At 48.3% G+C, this 16,655-nt stretch overlaps 1 protein-coding gene and 1 long non-coding RNA gene across 16 annotated transcripts in view; one reads left to right on the plus strand and one right to left on the minus strand.

The window, feature by feature from the left end:
* Positions 1-13,303, plus strand: part of LOC137847063 (uncharacterized) — an 83,725-nt gene extending 70,422 nt beyond the window's left edge. Inside the window, exon 2 of the long non-coding RNA XR_011090771.1 lies at positions 13,013-13,303. This is a non-coding gene — a long non-coding RNA (uncharacterized lncRNA). The remainder of the gene's footprint in view (positions 1-13,012) is intronic.
* LOC137847029 (secretory carrier-associated membrane protein 1-like) overlaps positions 1-16,655 on the minus strand; it is a 128,492-nt gene that overhangs the window by 76,764 nt on the left and 35,073 nt on the right. The gene's annotated exons all lie outside the window — the stretch shown is intronic.

The following is a 16,655-nucleotide window of genomic DNA, read 5'->3' on the forward strand; positions in this document are numbered from 1 at the left end:
TCTCAGCCTCTGGAGGTGACTCCTGGCAGCTGTGAAAGAAAGGTATCCCCAGAAGGAAGATATTGTATATCAAGTAGGCAAGTGGGCCACTATGGAGAAAGGTCTCCAGCATCTGCGGGAATTAGCTGTGCTGGAGATGATTTATAGTGATTTGGACAATGCCCAGACACCCAAAGACCCCGATGAAGTCCAATGCACAACATCCATGTGGCGGAAGTTTGTACGGGCTGCACCTTCATCACATGCCAGCACACTGGCAGCAATGCATTGGGATGAGGAGATGGGGCCAACAGTGGATACTGTGTCCAACCAGCTTCATAAATATGAAGAAAATCTCTCTGCCCCAGTACAGGCTTGCATTTTAGCCTTGGAAAGACTGTCCCAACGGTTAGAAGAACACATAACTTCCTCCTCACCTAGATGGAAGAATCTTTCAGCCATTAAGTGCCAGAATTCTTCAGCTCAAGCAAGGGAGAATCCAGGATATACACCACAGGGTACCTTGTGGTTTTATTTACATGACTATGGGGAAGATATGAGGAAGTGGGAGGGTGAACCGACCTTGGCCCTAGCTCCTGGGGTACGTGAACTGCGGAAAGATACAGCAGCAAGAAAAGAGGCCCCTAGGAGTATTGCTGCCCCAGTTTCCATTGGGCAGTCCCCCAGAGGCAGTAGAAGGGCTAGTATTACTCCTGACCCTGACGAAGAGACCTCTGCTTCACATTTGGAAGAATTAATTGACAGATGCTCTAACTAGGGCCAGTGGCGCCCTGCCTCTGGCCAGGTAGAGGAGAGGGACAACCGGATTTACTGGACTGTGTGGATTCGATGGCCTGGCACACTGGAACTGCAGAAATATAAAGCTTCAGTGGACACAGGTGCACAGTGTACCTTAATGCCGTCAGGCCACCAAGGGGCAGAACTCATCTCTATCTCTGGAGTGACAGGGGGATCCCAAGAGCTAACTGTATTGGAAGCTGAAGTGAGTCTAACTGGGAATGAGTGGCAAAAGCACCCCATCGTGACTGGCCCAGAGGTTCCGTGCATCCTCGGCATAGACTACCTCAAGAAAGGGTACTTCAAGGATCCAAAAGGGTACTGGTGCGATTTTGGCATAGCTGCCTTGAGCACAGAGAAGATTAAGCAGCTGTCTACCCTGCCTGGTCTCTCACAAGACCCTTCTGCTGTAGGATTGCTGAGGATTGAAGAACAGCAAGTGCCAATTGCGACTACAACTGTGCACCGGTGGCAATATAGCACCAACCAAGACTCCCTGATTCCTATCCATGAGTTAGTTCATCATCTGGAGAGCCAAGGAGTGATCAGCAAGACTCGCTCACCCTTTAGTAGTCCCATGTGGCCAGTGCGAAAGTCTAATGGCAAGTGGAGGCTAACGGTGGACTATCAAGGCCTGAATGAAGTAACGTCACTGAGTGCTGCAGTGCCGAACATGCTAGAACTCCAGTATGAACTAGAGTCAAAGGCAGCTAAGTGGTATGCTACAATCGATATTGCTGATGCATTTTTCTCCATCCCTTTGGTGGCAGCATGCAGGCCACAGTTTGCTTTCACTTCGAGTGGTATTCAGTACACCTGGAATCGACTGCCCCAGGGGTGGAAACAGAGCCCTACCATTTGCCATGGATTGATCCAGTCTGCACTGGAACAGGGGGACGCTCCTGAACACCTGCAGTACATCGATGATATCATCGTATGGGGTAACACAGCAGAAGTTTTTGAGAAAGGGAAGAAAATAATCCAAATTCTCCTGAAAGCTGGTTTTGCCATTAAACATAGTAAGGTCAAGAGACCTGCACAGGAAATCCAGTTCTTGGGGGTAAAATGGCAGGATGGACATCACGACATTCCGATGAATTTAATCACCAAAATAATGGTTATGTCTCCGCCAACTGGCAACAAAGAAACAAAAGCTTTCCTAGGCCTTGTGGGATTTTGGAGAATGCATGTGCCAGGCTATAGTCAGCTTGTGAGTCCTCTATATTGAGTGACTCGAAAGAGGAACTCTTTTGAGTGGGGCCCCGAGCAACAACAGGCCTTTGAACAAATCAAACAAGAAATAGCTCGTGCAGTAGCCCTTGGGCCTGTCCGTACCAGACCAGCTGTGCCTAACATACTTTACCCTGCAGCTGGGGAGCATGGCCTCACCTGGAGCCTCTGGCAGAAGACCCCAGGAGAAACTCGAGGCCGACCTCTGAGGTTCTGAAGCCGGGGCTATCGAGGGTCAGAAGCCAATTACACCCCAACTGAAAAAGAAATACTCACAGCATATGAGGGTGTTCGAGCCGCTTTAGAAGTTGTGGGTACAGAAGCACAACTCCTCTTGGCCCCACAGCTACCTGTGTTACATTGGATGTTCAAAGGGAAAATCCCCACTACACACCATGCGACTGATGCTATGTGGAATAAGTGGATAGTGTTAATTACACAGTGGGCTCGAATGGGGAAATCCAACCAACCATGAATCCTGGAAGAGATTATGGACTGGCTGGAGGGCAGAGATTTTGGAGTGCCGACAGAAGAGGTAACCTGTGCTGAAGAGGCACCACCATACAATGAGTTGCCAGAAGACAGAAAGCAGTATGTGTTGTTTACTGACAGATCCTGCCGTGTGGTAGGGAGCCATCGGAAATGGAAAGCTGCTGTGTGGAGTCCCACACGACGAGTTGTGGAGGCCATGGAAGGGGGAGGTGAGTCGAGTCAGTATGCAGAAGTAAAAGCTATACAACCGGCCCTAGAAATTGCTGAAAGAGAAAAATGGCCAGTATTGTATCTCTACACTGACTCATGGATGGTGGCAAATGCTTGGGGGGGTGGCTGCGGCAATGGAAACAGAGCAACTGGCAGCGAAGAGGTAAACCTATCTGGGCTGCTACCCTGTGGCAAGCTATTGATGCCCGGGTAGAAAACCTGTCTGTATGTCATGTACGTCATGTAGATGCCCAAGAGTCGCGCTACTGAAGAACATCAGAACAATGACAAAGTGGATTGAGCTTCAAAAGCTGAAGTAGCTCAGGTGGACCTAGACTGGGGATGTAGGGGTAAGCAGCTTGTAGCTTGATGAGCCCATGAAATATTAGGACATCTGGGGAGGGATGCCGCATACAGATGGGCTTGTGATCAAGGGGTGGACCTGACCACTGAGGCCGTTACACAGGTTACCCATCAGTGTGAGACTTGTGCTGAAATCAAGAAAGCCATGAGGGTAAAGTCTCCCTGGAATAGTGTGGGAAAGGAATTTGCAGGTGGCTTCGCGCTGTTTCACACGTCCCTGAATTTGAGATAATAAGGAAACAAACAGTAGAAACAAAAACTTGAGCAAGGTTGAGATAAAGTAAATTGGCTACAGTGTTAAAGATGAGCTTTGGGCAGTGCCCAATTGCTGGCTAGCTTAAGGCGCGTGTCTGAGGGTCTCTAACCAATTGTATGACAGATTTGGGGACATGGACAGTGTGTAGGAAGCAGCGTCCAGTGGGGATACTAATGCTGCCGAGGTGATGACTATGTGGTGGCTGGCAACTGAGACTTTAAGATCGTGGCAGGCAGAAAAGGAAGTAGCGAACACCGCTGCCCAGGCAATAACAGCAGCTGAACCGAAATCAGAGCCTGCAAGGTCACCAGAGCAGTGCAAGTTGATAGACCTGGGGGATGACAAGTAAGAGGGCCACGGACCGCCGCCGCAGAGCCCCTCCCTGCTGACCCCCTCGGTTCCCACCTTGCCTCCCTTGGGGCCTGAGCTTTCGACCCGCGGGAACGATGGGAGCAAGTATGCCGGGAAACGCTAAAGGACGGGGATCCGGTTGGAATGGCTTTCCCGGTGCAGGTGCGACCCAATGGTCGAAATGCAATGCTAACGCAGGGTCCAGCGCCACCTGCACCCCACCCCCGCTGTCACCTCCGAGCACTCCCCCACCTGCCCTGCCGCTGGCGCCGCTGCTGCTCACCCCCCGCCCCGGGCCGCCCCCCCCTCCCGCCCCCACCTCAGCCCACCGGCCCCTCTGCGGGCGCTGCGAGCCGACGCCGGCAGCTTGGCCAAGGATGTGGGTGGATCCCCTGAAAGGGCAGCCACAGATCTCAGCAGTGAAAACAAGAAACTCAATAAATCCCATGAGCTGAAAAAAGTTTTCAAAGAATGTGGTGCGGTAGGGGTTTCATTCCACATTGGAATTTCATCAGTATCTCTAGGAATCTCCTACCTGGCTGTGTCAAGTGGTGTGGATATGACTGCAGTTCTCTTCAAACTTGGTTTCAGTGAATCATCGCTACAAACTAAAAGGGCTGCTGGTACAGGCACATTTCTGTTGGCATGATCTAGACTGATGATCTAGAGGTCTCTTCCAACCTAGAGATTCTGTGATTCTGTGATTCTGTGATTCTTCGTATATTTTCTGTGCTCTGTGATAGGTTAATATATGCAGATTTTCAGACTTGAGTCCTCTTGTGTTAGAGATAAAAACCATAAATGATGGCGAAATTTCATTGTGAATGTGTCTTGGATGTTAAATGTTTGGTTTTTATTTTTTTTTAAATGTATGAATTTAAGTAAATTTGTTAGCATATATTTGACAAATTATGTTCATAAATGTTTTGAAGTAATTACAGAATCACAGAATTTCTAGGTTGGAAGAGACCTCAGGATCATCGAGTCCAACCTCTGACCTAACACTAACAGTCCCCACTAAACCATATCCCTAAGCTCTACATCTAAACGTCTTTTAAAGACTTCCAGGGATGGTGACTCCACCACTTCCCCGAGCAGCCTGTTCCAATGTCTAACAACCCTTTTGGTAAAGAAGTTCTTCCTAACATCCAACCTAAAACTCCCCTGGCGCAACTTTAGCCCATTCCCCCTCGTCCTGTCACAAGGCACATGGGAGAATAGACCAACCCCCACCTCACTACACCCTCCTTTAAGGTACCAGGAGAGCGATAAGGTCGCCCCTGAGCCTCCTCTTCTCCAGGCTGAACAAGCCCAGCTCCCTCAGCCGCTCCTCGTAGGATTTGTTCTCCAGGCCCCTCACCAGCTTCGTCGCCCTTCTCTGGACTCGCTCAAGCACCTCGATGTCCTTCTTGTAGCGAGGGGCCCAAAACTGAACACAGTACTCGAGGTACGGCCTCGCCAGAGCCGAGTACAGGGGGACGATCACCTCCCTAGCCCTGCTGGCCACACTGTTTCTTATGCAAGCCAGGATGCTGTTGGCCTTCTTGGCCACCTGAACACACTGCTGGCTCATATTCAGCCGACTATCAACCATCACTCCCAGGTCCTTCTCTGCCTGGCAGCTCTCCAACCACTCATCTCCCAGCCTGTAGCTCTGCTTGGGGTTATTGTGCCCCAGGTGGAGGACCCGGCACTTGGCCTTGTTGAACTTCATGCAGTTGACCTCAGCCCATCGATCCAGCCTATCCAGATCCTCCTGCAGAGCCTTCCTACCCTCGAGCAGATCGACACACGCACCTAACTTGGTGTCATCTGCAAACTTACTGAGGGTGCACTCAATGGCCTCGTCCAGATCATCGATGAAGATATTAAAGAGGACCGGCCCCAGCACCGAGCCCTGGGGGACGACACTATTGACTGGCCTCCAACTGGACTTGATTCCATTTACCACGACTCTTTGGGCCTGGCTATCCAGCCAGTTTCTAACCCAACGAAGCGTGCGCCAGTCCAAGCCTAGGGCAGCCAGTTTCTTGAGGAGAATGCTGTGGGAAACGGCGTCAAAAGCCTTGCTGAAGTCAAGGTAGACCACATCCACAGCCTTTCCCTCGTCCACCCAGCGCGTCACTTTGTCATAGAAGGAGATCAGGTTTGTCAAGCAGGACCTGCCTTTCATGCTGACTGGGCCTGATCGCCTGCTTGCCCTTCAAGTGCCACATGATGACTCCCAAGAGGATCTGCTCCATGAGCTTCCCTGGCACTGAGGTCAAACTGACAGGCCTGTAGTTCCCCGGGTCTGCCCTCCGGCCCTTCTTGTAGATGGGTGTCACGTTTGCTAGCCGCCAGTCCACTGGGACCTCCCCCGATAGCCAGGACTGTTGATAAATGATGGTAAGCGGCTTGGCCAGCTCCTCTGCCAGTTCTCTCAGTACCCTCGGGTGGATCCCATCCGGCCCCATCGACTTGCGCACATCCAAGTGCCGTACCAGGTCACCAACCATTTTCTCATAGATAGTGAGGGCCACATCCTGCTCCCAATCCCCTTCCACCAGCTCAGGGTACTGGGTATCCAGAGAACAACTGGTATTGCTGCTAAGGACTGAGGCGAAGAAGGCATTAAGCATCTCCACCTTTTCCTCATCTCTTGTAACTAAGTTTCCCCCCGCATCCAGTAAAGGATGGAGATTCTCCTTAGTCCCCCTTTTTGTGTTGATGTATTTATAAAAATGTTTTTTGTTATCTTTAACGGCAGTAGCCAGATTGAGCTCCAGGTGAGCTTTGGCCTTTCTAATTTTGTCCCTGCACTGCCTCGCAGGATCCTTATAGTCCTCCCAAGTGGCCTGTCCACTTTTCCAAAGATTATAAACCCTCTTTTTTCTCCTAAGCTCAAGCCACAATTCTCTGTTCAGCCAGGCCAGTCTTCTTCCCCGCCAGCTCATCTTTGGGCACGTGGGGACAGACTGCTCCTGCGCCATTAAGATTTCCTTCTTGAAGAGTGCCCTGCCTTCCTGGACTCCTCTGCCCTTCAGAACCGCCTCCCAAGGGACTCTACCAACCAGTGTCCTGAGCAGCTCAAAGTCAGCCCTCCGGAAGTCCAATATAGCGGTTTTACTGGTCCCCTTCCTGGCCTCGCCAAGAATAGTGAACTCCACCTTTTCATGGTCACTCTGCCCAAGACAGCTCCTAACAACCACATCCTCCACCAGTCCTTCTCTGTTTTTGAAGAGAAGGTCTTGCAGGGCACCTCCCCTGGTAGGCTCACTAACCAGCTGCGTCAGGAAGCTATCTTCCACACTCTCCAGAAACCTCCTAGACTGCTTTCTCTGGGCTGTGTTGTGCTTCCAGGATATGTCAGGGAAGTTGAAGTCCCCCACAAGAACAAGCGCTGAAGATTTCGCAACTTCTGTCAGCTGCCTGTAGAACTCCTCATCCGTCTCCTCATCCTGGTTCGGCGGTCTATAATAGACCCCGACCAGGACGCTAGCCTTGTTGGCCTTCCCGCCGATCCTAACCGAAAGGGACTCGACATTGTCATTCCAAGCCTCGAGTTCCACAACATCGAAAGATTCTCTAATATAGAGAGCCACACCACCACACCTTCCATGCTACCTGTCCCTTCTGAAGAGCTTATAGCCAGACACTGCAGCACTCCAGTCATGAGAGTGGTCCCACCACGTTTCCGTGATGGCAACCAAGTCGTAGCCTGCCTGCTGCACGATGGCTTCCAGCTCCTCCTGTTTGTTACCCATGCTGCGTGCATTGGTGTAGATGCACTTCAGTTGGGCCATTGCCTTATCAGCCGGCCTTGCCATTGTTCCCCCTGGCACAGCTCCAACAAGCCTTGTTTCAGCCCCATCCCCCTTCATACCTAGTTTAAAGCCCTCTCAATGAGACCTGCCAGCTCCTGGCCCAGGATCCGTTTTCCCCTAAAAGATAGGGTTCCGTCTGCGGCCATCAGGCCAGGTGCCAAGTAAAGTTCCCCATGATCGAAAAACCCAAGATTTCTGTGTTGGCACCAGCCTCTGAGCCACATGTTTATCAGGTGAGTTTTCCATGTCCTCTCTGTACCCCTCCCTGCCACCGTAGGGATAGACAAAAACACCACCTGCACTCCTGCTCCATCCACTAACCGTCCCAGTCCCCTAAAGTCTCGTTTGATAGCTTTCAGGCTTCTCTCTTCAACGTCATCACTACCTGCCTGGACTATCAAAAGAGGATAATAGTCAGAGGGGCAAACCAGGTTGGGAAGCATCCTGGCAACATCCCTGACCTTGGCCCCAGGTAGGCAGCAGACTTCCCTATGGGTAGGGTCAGGCTGACAAATAGGGCCCTCTGTTCCCCTGAGAAGAGAGTCTCCCACAATAATAACCCTTCTTTCTGTCCTGGTGGGGGCAGTCCTGAGGCATGGAGTCGACCTCCTCGCCCTAGGCATCCTTCTGGGTACACTTGCTACCTCTTCCTCAGCTACTGGTCTCTCAAGCTCCAGGGCCTCAAATCTGTTGTGTAGGGGCACCTGGGAAGGTGGGGCCAGAAGGGGAGGGCATCGCCTGCAGTGTCGGGCAGGGACCTGTCTCCATTCCTCCTCAACTCCCAGGTCCCCTCCCTCTGCCCGACGGCGACAGGGCAGGGGGTCCACCCCCATTTGGGGTGTCTCACCTCGGTACCTCTCCTTGAGGCCCTGCAGGGATTCGCTCCACCAGTCTATCTCCCGCTCACACTCCCTGATATCCCTCAACCTCTCCACCTCCTCCTTGAGCTCTGCCACCATGCGGACCAGGTCATCCACCTGCTCACACCTCACGCACGCAGTTTCTCTGCCTCCCGCCGATGGCAGGAACAGGCTCGGTTGTTTCAGGGAAAGTATCTGTGCTGCACTCTCAATAAAAATGTGTTAAATAAATAAAAAAATAAAAGAGAAAAAAAAAAGGAAAAAAAAAAGAAAAAAGAGGAAAAATAGAAACAAGAAAAAAGAAAAAAAATAAATTAAAAAAAAGAAAAAAGAAGGAAAAGGAAAAAAAGACAAAAAAATTTAAAAAAGGAAAAAAACTAGTACCTTTGAATATTGTATCAGACTTGCAGTATGCTGTAGGTGTTGCTCAGTGCATTGAGAGGGCACATTTGAGACATATCCCAAAGGAAAACTTGTTTCTAAAATTTAAGGAGCTGTTATTTTTGGTCAAGCAGCAAGTGCACCTGTATTGTATTATTCACATGCGAAGCCACATCATGTTACCCAGTATTTTTGCAGAGGGTAACACACATGCTGGCTGTTGGGAATTGGCATACAGGGCCTGGACATGTACTCGTGGAACAATTGTTCGATCTGAGCTTGCCTTAAGCAACCAGGAGTAAGCCTTAGAAAATCTCATGGCCTGCTGTAGCTGAGCAAACCAAGCTACCAGAATAACTATGAGAAGCTCCCACGACAATGATTCCCACATCGCCCAATTGAGGAATTCAGAAAAATATTGTTACCAGCAGCTGGCTTCAAGGACAAGATCTACGTGACTGCTAATCACAAGAGGGTTGTTTTCTTGACTGCTAATCACAAGGGGGGTTGTTTTCTTGCAGGTGGGGATGTTTTCTTGTAGTTGTTTGTCTGAGTGCTTTTGACCAATAATCTTGTGTGAAGCACTGTCCTCCCCTGTTAAGTTCACTATAAAAGTTAGGCTATTCGGGCAATAAAATGGAGCATGATCTGACTCTGCTGGTGTCTGTCGTGCTTTCGGCCGTACTTATTCTAATAGCTGGCCAGCTAACTAATATGACCCTGACTGCCCCCATGCCTAAGGTGCTGGAGCAAGCACAGTTATCCCATGACTTTTTCCATGGATCCGCCAAAGTCTTGGCAAAACAATTCACTGTATCAATCACTGATGCCAAATTGATTGTCCAAACATGTCTTGACTGTCAACAACATGTTTTGACCCTGTCTTTAATGGTAAACCATAGAGGTCTACGGTCCTTACAGTTATGGCAGACCAACGTAATGCATATTCCAGAATTTGGTCTCTTGAAATATGTTCACGTATCAGTATATACTTTCTCTCATGCTACTTGGGAGACACCTACAGCAGGTGAAACTAGTCGCCATGTCCAGGCTCACTGCCATGTCGCTTTCGCAGTGCTAGGCATCCCAAAGGAAATTAAAACTGACAGTGGCCCCGTCTATGGTAGTCAAACCTTTTTTCAAACTTGGGGTATCTGACACATCACAGGCATTCCTCATTCCCCTATGGGTCAAGCCATTGTAGAGCGCACATATCGCACCTTGCGATATCGCACTGCTAAATAAACAAAAAGGGGGAGACACCCAGGAAACACCACAGAACAGGTTCAGAAAGGCACTTTACATAATGAATCACCTATCATTACATTTTCCTCACAAAGAGGTACCGCACATAATAAAACATTACAAAATTATGAATTCCATGCTGTCATGGGTGCCACAATCAGAGCAGGCCTTAGTGATTGTAAAAAAATTAAATACAGGTTTTTAGGAGGGACCCCAACCTCTAATAACTTGAGGTTGAGGGTATGCTTGTGTCTCCGCAGGTCATGGACCAAGATGGGTACCAGCAAGGGGGGTAAGGCCATGGTTGGCCTCCTCCTCACAATGGCCACTGTCATCAGTTATTGCCAGCCCTGGGTCTCCATCCAACCATGCCGCAACATCTGGGTCACCCTCGCCAACATGACAGGACAAGAAGCGATGTGCCTGTCCCTGGCTAGGGCTAACAACCCGTTTACGACATGTCTGGCGAGGAAACAGACAGATAACAAAGACTGGACTGTCTACTTACCACAAGTGCCCCTAGAGCCACAGGAATTAGATATCCTGGGAAGTGTAACAGCAACAGCATGTGTAAGGTTCAATTGCTTGGGCATAAAGCCAAAGCATGAAACAAATGGTCAATGCCACGCTCCTTATTGCGATGTATCTTTTTGGTGTAATTATACAAAACTATAATAGCATCATTCCTTGTGCCAGGAGCTGCTCTGCTTGGCTGTGGGATCGACTGTAGAACGGATGCCCCTAGGTGCACCCCGAGCATTTTCCTCAGAGGAGTCTCCACTCTCAGCCGCTCACCACGGGAGTAGGCTAGGACCTCCTGAAGCCGCGGACAAATTATATTAAGTGATATTCTCTTGTGGTATGAACGAGAAGTGCAAGAGGCCTGTGCGTGATTGTGTAATTGTGCTGTACGAGTAAGAAGCAGCATCACTGCGAAGCAACATCCCTAGCACTTAGTGGATTGTTGACTGATGTCGATTCTAGTAGGCACGCTACCTTACAATTGTAATTCTGCATGACATTTTCACCCTGTTGCTTATTGTACCTTGCTTATGTGATAAATTAGTAGGGGTTTGTTCATTGTCCTTGAGAATTTAAAGAATCTACTGAGGAGATAAGGTTTCACAACTCACGGCATTGTAACATGGGGACAAATGGGGAAGGGGGGTTGGGTAAACATCCTTGTTAAAACGAAGATTCTGTAGAATACCACCCACCCACCGCAAGACATCCTGTTTTGCCCCCACGTCAGCACAAGCACAACGCGTGATCACTGGAGGAAGAATAACAACCCCCAACAACAGACTGCGCAGCCTCAGAACAAGTCTCCACATGTCGACAAGTCACAGAATCACAGAATTTCTAGGTTGGAAGAGACCTCAGGATCATCGAGTCCAACCTCTGACCTAACGCTAACAGTCCCCACTAAACCATATCCCTAAGCTCTACATCTAAACGTCTTTTGAAGACTTCCAGGGATGGTGACTCCACCACTTCCCCGAGCAGCCTGTTCCAGTGTCTAACAACCCTTTTGGTAAAGAAGTTCTTCCTAAGATCCAACCTAAAACTCCCCTGGCGCAACTTTAGCCCATTCCCCCTCGTCCTGTCACCAGGCACGTGGGAGAACAGACCAACCCCCACCTCACTACACCCTCCTTTAAGGTACCAGGAGAGCGATAAGGTCGCCCCTGAGCCTCCTTTTCTCCAGGCTGAACAAACCCAGCTCCCTCAGCCGCTCCTCGTAGGATTTGTTCTCCAGGCCCCTCGCCAGCTTCGTCGCCCTTCTCTGGACCCGCTCAAGCACCTCGATGTCCTTCTTGTAGCGAGGGGCCCAAAACTGAACACAGTACTCGAGGTACGGCCTCACCAGAGCCGAGTACAGGGGGACGATCACCTCCCTAGCCCTGCTGGCCACACTGTTTCTTATGCAAGCCAGGATGCTGTTGGCCTTCTTGGCCACCTGAGCACACTGATGGCTCATATTCAGCCGACTATCAACCATCACTCCCAGGTCCTTCTCTGCCTGGCAGAGCTGGACAAGCCGGAACTTCAATACTATAAAACAGCGACACTGGAAAGGGGAAGTTGCGTGCCGTGGTGGAGCGGAGACTCCCCAGACGCCCAGCACTGTTTTGCTTGTGTCTGCTTACTTGATTAATAAAATAATTTCAATAGACCAGAAAATTGTGTGGTCTAACTTATAACAATTTGGTGCTGTGACTCGGATGAAGGCAACCTGATTGAAAGACCTTCAGAGGGGGCGCCCCGCTGATTTCAGCGGCCTTCACTAGGACTACTTTCATTCAAATCCTTCACCGACGAACCCAAAATTAGACATAAGCAAATAAAACCGGTAAACCCCAGGCAACCTTTGTGCACGAAGCCCGAACGAAGACCCACAGGGTGGGTAAGTATAGGCCGGTATTCTGTTCGGTTGGGGTTGGGTATCCCAGAACACAACAAACGAGACGTCCAATTGCGGACAAAGCGAGTGTGGACCCCTCGGTAGTGCGGTTCCCACATCCCGCGAGGGACTGGGCCACGAAAAGGGGGAAGCGATCCGTGTGTGTGTGTGTGAAGGTGTTCCGGAAAATGGGACAGAAGAAGAGTAAGCCTTCTGGTCCCATGGGTGGGGTAACGTCTGATGTTAGGTTACCCCGGGATTAATGATTAAAAATTTGGAGGATTCCCCTTTTATGCGGGGAAGGAATAAAGTAAAAATGATACCTTATTGTGTTGAAGTTTGGGGTGGTAAACAGATTCGAGGAGACCACCTTTACTGGCCTGTATTTGGGTCTTTTGAAGATTGGGTTTGTCAGGCCTAAATATTTATGTAAACTCAAAGGAACCCTTTAGTCTGGAAGAAAGTGAGTATGCGCACCTCTGGATAAATTCAGATACGAGGACGCATCTATAGCCTCTAAAAGAAAAAGGAGGGCGGGATAAAAAGAGAAAGGACTTGGAAGTCCCGACACCAACCCCACCCTATATTCCACTGCCCGCACCAACGGCTCCTGTCCTTAATGGACTCCCCGAATTAGCTAATCCAGGAGAATCGGAATCGGATCATGAAACACAGGGGCCGGTAACCAGAAGCAGGGCAAGAAATCAGAAATCTGCTTTAAGGGAGGGATTATATCCCCTACGAGAAATAGCGATGGGGGGACCCCAGCCAGGAATGGAATATGTGGCCATCCCCATTAACTCCAGGGATGTCCGAGATTTTAAGAAAAGGACAGGAGGAGGGTAAGCGAGCTTTAATGGCAACTGGCATAATGTTTGCAGCTGCTGAGGAATAATTCTAACTGGAATAATAACTGTACATTGTATATTGTATATATAAAAGCCCGGGCATTTTTGTTAAAGTATTCTTTTATACATATGTTAATATGTAAATATGTAAATATAAGAACTGCCATTGAGGTGTATGTCTAAGGGAACAAAATTTGCCCAGGCATATCATCGGCTCATCAGGTTTAAATGTCCTCAGTGTAATTGTCAACAGGCAGTTAATTTACAGTGGTCTGATTTTACTTGTGTATCTGTACATTGTGGATTTTGGAGGGATATAGTGGGGTGAGAGGGTACAGAAAGTAAAAGAACTCTTATCAAATATTGTAATCAATGGTGGCCACTTTATAAACTAGAGGATGGAGAGGAGTGGCCCCTAAATGGAACTATTAATTATAACACCATATTACAGTCAATGTTGTTTTTGTGGAAAGAAGGAAAATGGGATGAAATATGGTATATTGATTGATATGTTGTTTCAGTATCTTGGAGGGAAAAGGTATGGAATTAAGTTGGACTCTGACTGAGCCTTTGGTGCTGGTATTAGAAAAGTACGGGCTGGAGAAAGATAAAGGAAGTGTTAAAAGGGTTGCTGAAGGTGTTAAAGGTGTGGCATGTAGTATTTAACAGAGCTGTTTGAAATGGAATGAGCAGGGAAAGGGGATGTAGGCATTATCTAAGTAACAGTCTAGAAGTTTTGGTATATTTGCATATTTGCTGTGGTGTTTGTTCAGTTTCCCAAGCATCGGGGAGGGGGACAGTGGGGGGGGAACAGCCTGCTCCACCAGGGGCCTCTCCAGCGGCCGCAGGGGGGCTTCGGCTCCAGCGCCTGGAGCGCCTCCTCCCCCTCCCTTTGCACTGACTTTGGTGTCTGCGGGGGGGTTTCTCGCTCTCCCAACTGCTGTTGAGCAGCAGGTTTTTGTTTGTTTGTTTGTTTTCGTGGCTGTGCTCTCACAGAGGCACTGACTGTATTGCTCATGGCTTGGCTCTGGGCAGCAGTAGGCCCCTTTGGGGCCAGATGAAATTGTCCCTTATCTACCACGGGGAGGTTTCTGGGTTTTTCTCACGGGGGCTGCCACTGCAGTTTCCCACCCCCACACCCCTCACACCCCCCAAACCTTGCCATCAAACCCAATACACTGGGAAACAGCTAGGTCATTACTGACTTGTAAAGTATCAGGGATTAAATTAACTAATTAAACCCTAAAAAGTGATGGGGACAGAAGGGACTGGGATAACATTGCCACTTTTGGGGAATACTAAGCTGAGACCAGGGGATAAAATGATCACTGGGCAATTATTGTATGTATCCAAGGCAGAAACGAACTTTTTGGGAAGGGATTTGATGATTAAATTGGGCATTCAAATAGTAAATTGTTAGACTGGAATAACAGTGTTATTAATGGAGTGCTCTCTGGCCCTGAGAGCAAACATACATGTATATTCACCTCTGACTGGAAAGACCCTGAAATGGGGGTGGAAGCAACAATATAGGTGGACAATTTTACCTCAGGGTTTTATAGGGCCACCTATTGATATTGTATAAACTCACTTTAGGATAGAATAAAACTTATGGTTAAAAGTTAGCAAGGGCAAAGTAAACGACATCTTGTTATCTGTTGACCTTTTGTTATGTTTAAGCATCTTGTTATTTGAAAACATCCCGTTATCTGTTAACCGTTAGTCAGGCTGAGACTTGAGATAACTTGAGTCAACTGTCTGTTATGTCTTGTTAACTGAGACATCCTGTTGTCTGCCGACCCTAGTTAAACCGAAAGCCAACTCAGCATTTTTACAGTTTGGAAAACAACTGATTAAGCAAAGGTGAAAAGTGCATTACGAGGAAGACCTACGGCCTTCCTCCCAAAGACCACTGCCCACATCCCGAAGACCCCGGCCCACAATTCTTGGAAGGCTTTGCGCAAGCGCAAGGACTGATAAGCCAATTAGCATACGAAGCGAGAGTAGGCGGGGTTAGATAATGAATACGTATAGGCACTAATAAAATATTAATTGTTTCGCTGTATAGATATGAGAGAGTTTGTCACTTCAAACATGCACGATAGGCGGAAAGATCCCCCGTGCATCCAGCGCTGCAATAAAGAATATACCACTTAAGGAAATTTTGGCTTTGATCTTTAAATCAATTTGGCGACCCAGGTGGGACAACCTTTCTGCCGGACCGCAGGACCCACTGGGGACAGGAGTCTCTAGGGTACCCCCGGGATTTCCCGGAGGGACTCCTCGACTCACTGGATCACTGCGGAGGCAGACAAGGACCCCATCATTTTAAGTGAGTATATTCTTTATTCTGGTTTGGTTTTCTGGTAGACTGGTCATCTGGAACTGTCTGTTAAGTCGGAAGGTGATCTTCTGCAGGACAGTATTTGGTATATACTTCGTGGTTAGTACCATAAGTATATTTGGGGACCTTAAGGTCCATCTGGATCTGGAACTGTCTGTAAGTCGGAAGGTGATCTTCTGCAAGGCAGTATTTGGTATATACTTTGTGGTAAGCACCATAAGTATATTTGGGGACCTTAAGGAAAGAGCTCGCTTTAAAGTCCATCTGGAATTGTGTTGCCTATTTTGGTTTTCTGACTCATGGAGTGTGGTATTTAACTCTGGTTATTGTTACTGCGATTTTGACTATTTTCTTGGTGATAATAGTTTCGTGACGTTGTTATAAGAAAGATATCGTTATAGTGTTACATATTTCGGTTTTCTGACCTATCGCATGTGGAATTTGACTCTGATTATTGTTATTGTGACTTTGGCAATATCTCCTGGTAATAATAGTAGTTTTGTGACATCGCTATTGAAAGATACCTGCGTGCCCACATTTTTGTAAGTGATACATATATTCTGAAAGTGTGAATTAGAAAATGGGGGGGCGAGAAAGCAGTGAAATTCCTAAGAAAAGTACGTTAGGCTGTATTTTGAGTCATTGGAAGGATATAGGAGGGGTCCCAGGTGGGGGTGAAAATAAGAAAACTCTGATAAAATATTGTAATCAGTGGTGGCCTCTTTACAAATTAGAAGATGGAGAAAAATGGCCTAGAAATGGGACTTTGAATTATAACACTCTATTGCAATTAATGTTATTTTTAAGGAGTGAAGGAAAGTGGGATGAAGTCTCATATGCGGATATGTTTTTTACTCTGAGAAACCACACAGAATGGCAGAAGGAGTGTGGCATTAATCTGGCTCCACAAGACCCTTTAATCTTATCAATAGAAAAGGATATGAGGAGGGATGGAGCGGTGAAGATAAGGAGGTGTTGTTCGGCATGTAGCATTGGGCAGAGATGTTTAAAATTAAATGAGCCAGAGGAAAGGATGGAAGATTATGTTTTGCCACCTATGACTGGTGATGTAGGTACTGGAATAGAAG

Source organism: Anas acuta, chromosome W (genome assembly GCF_963932015.1).
Source record: "Anas acuta chromosome W, bAnaAcu1.1, whole genome shotgun sequence".
In the NCBI taxonomy this organism is placed as follows: Eukaryota; Metazoa; Chordata; class Aves; order Anseriformes; family Anatidae; genus Anas; species Anas acuta.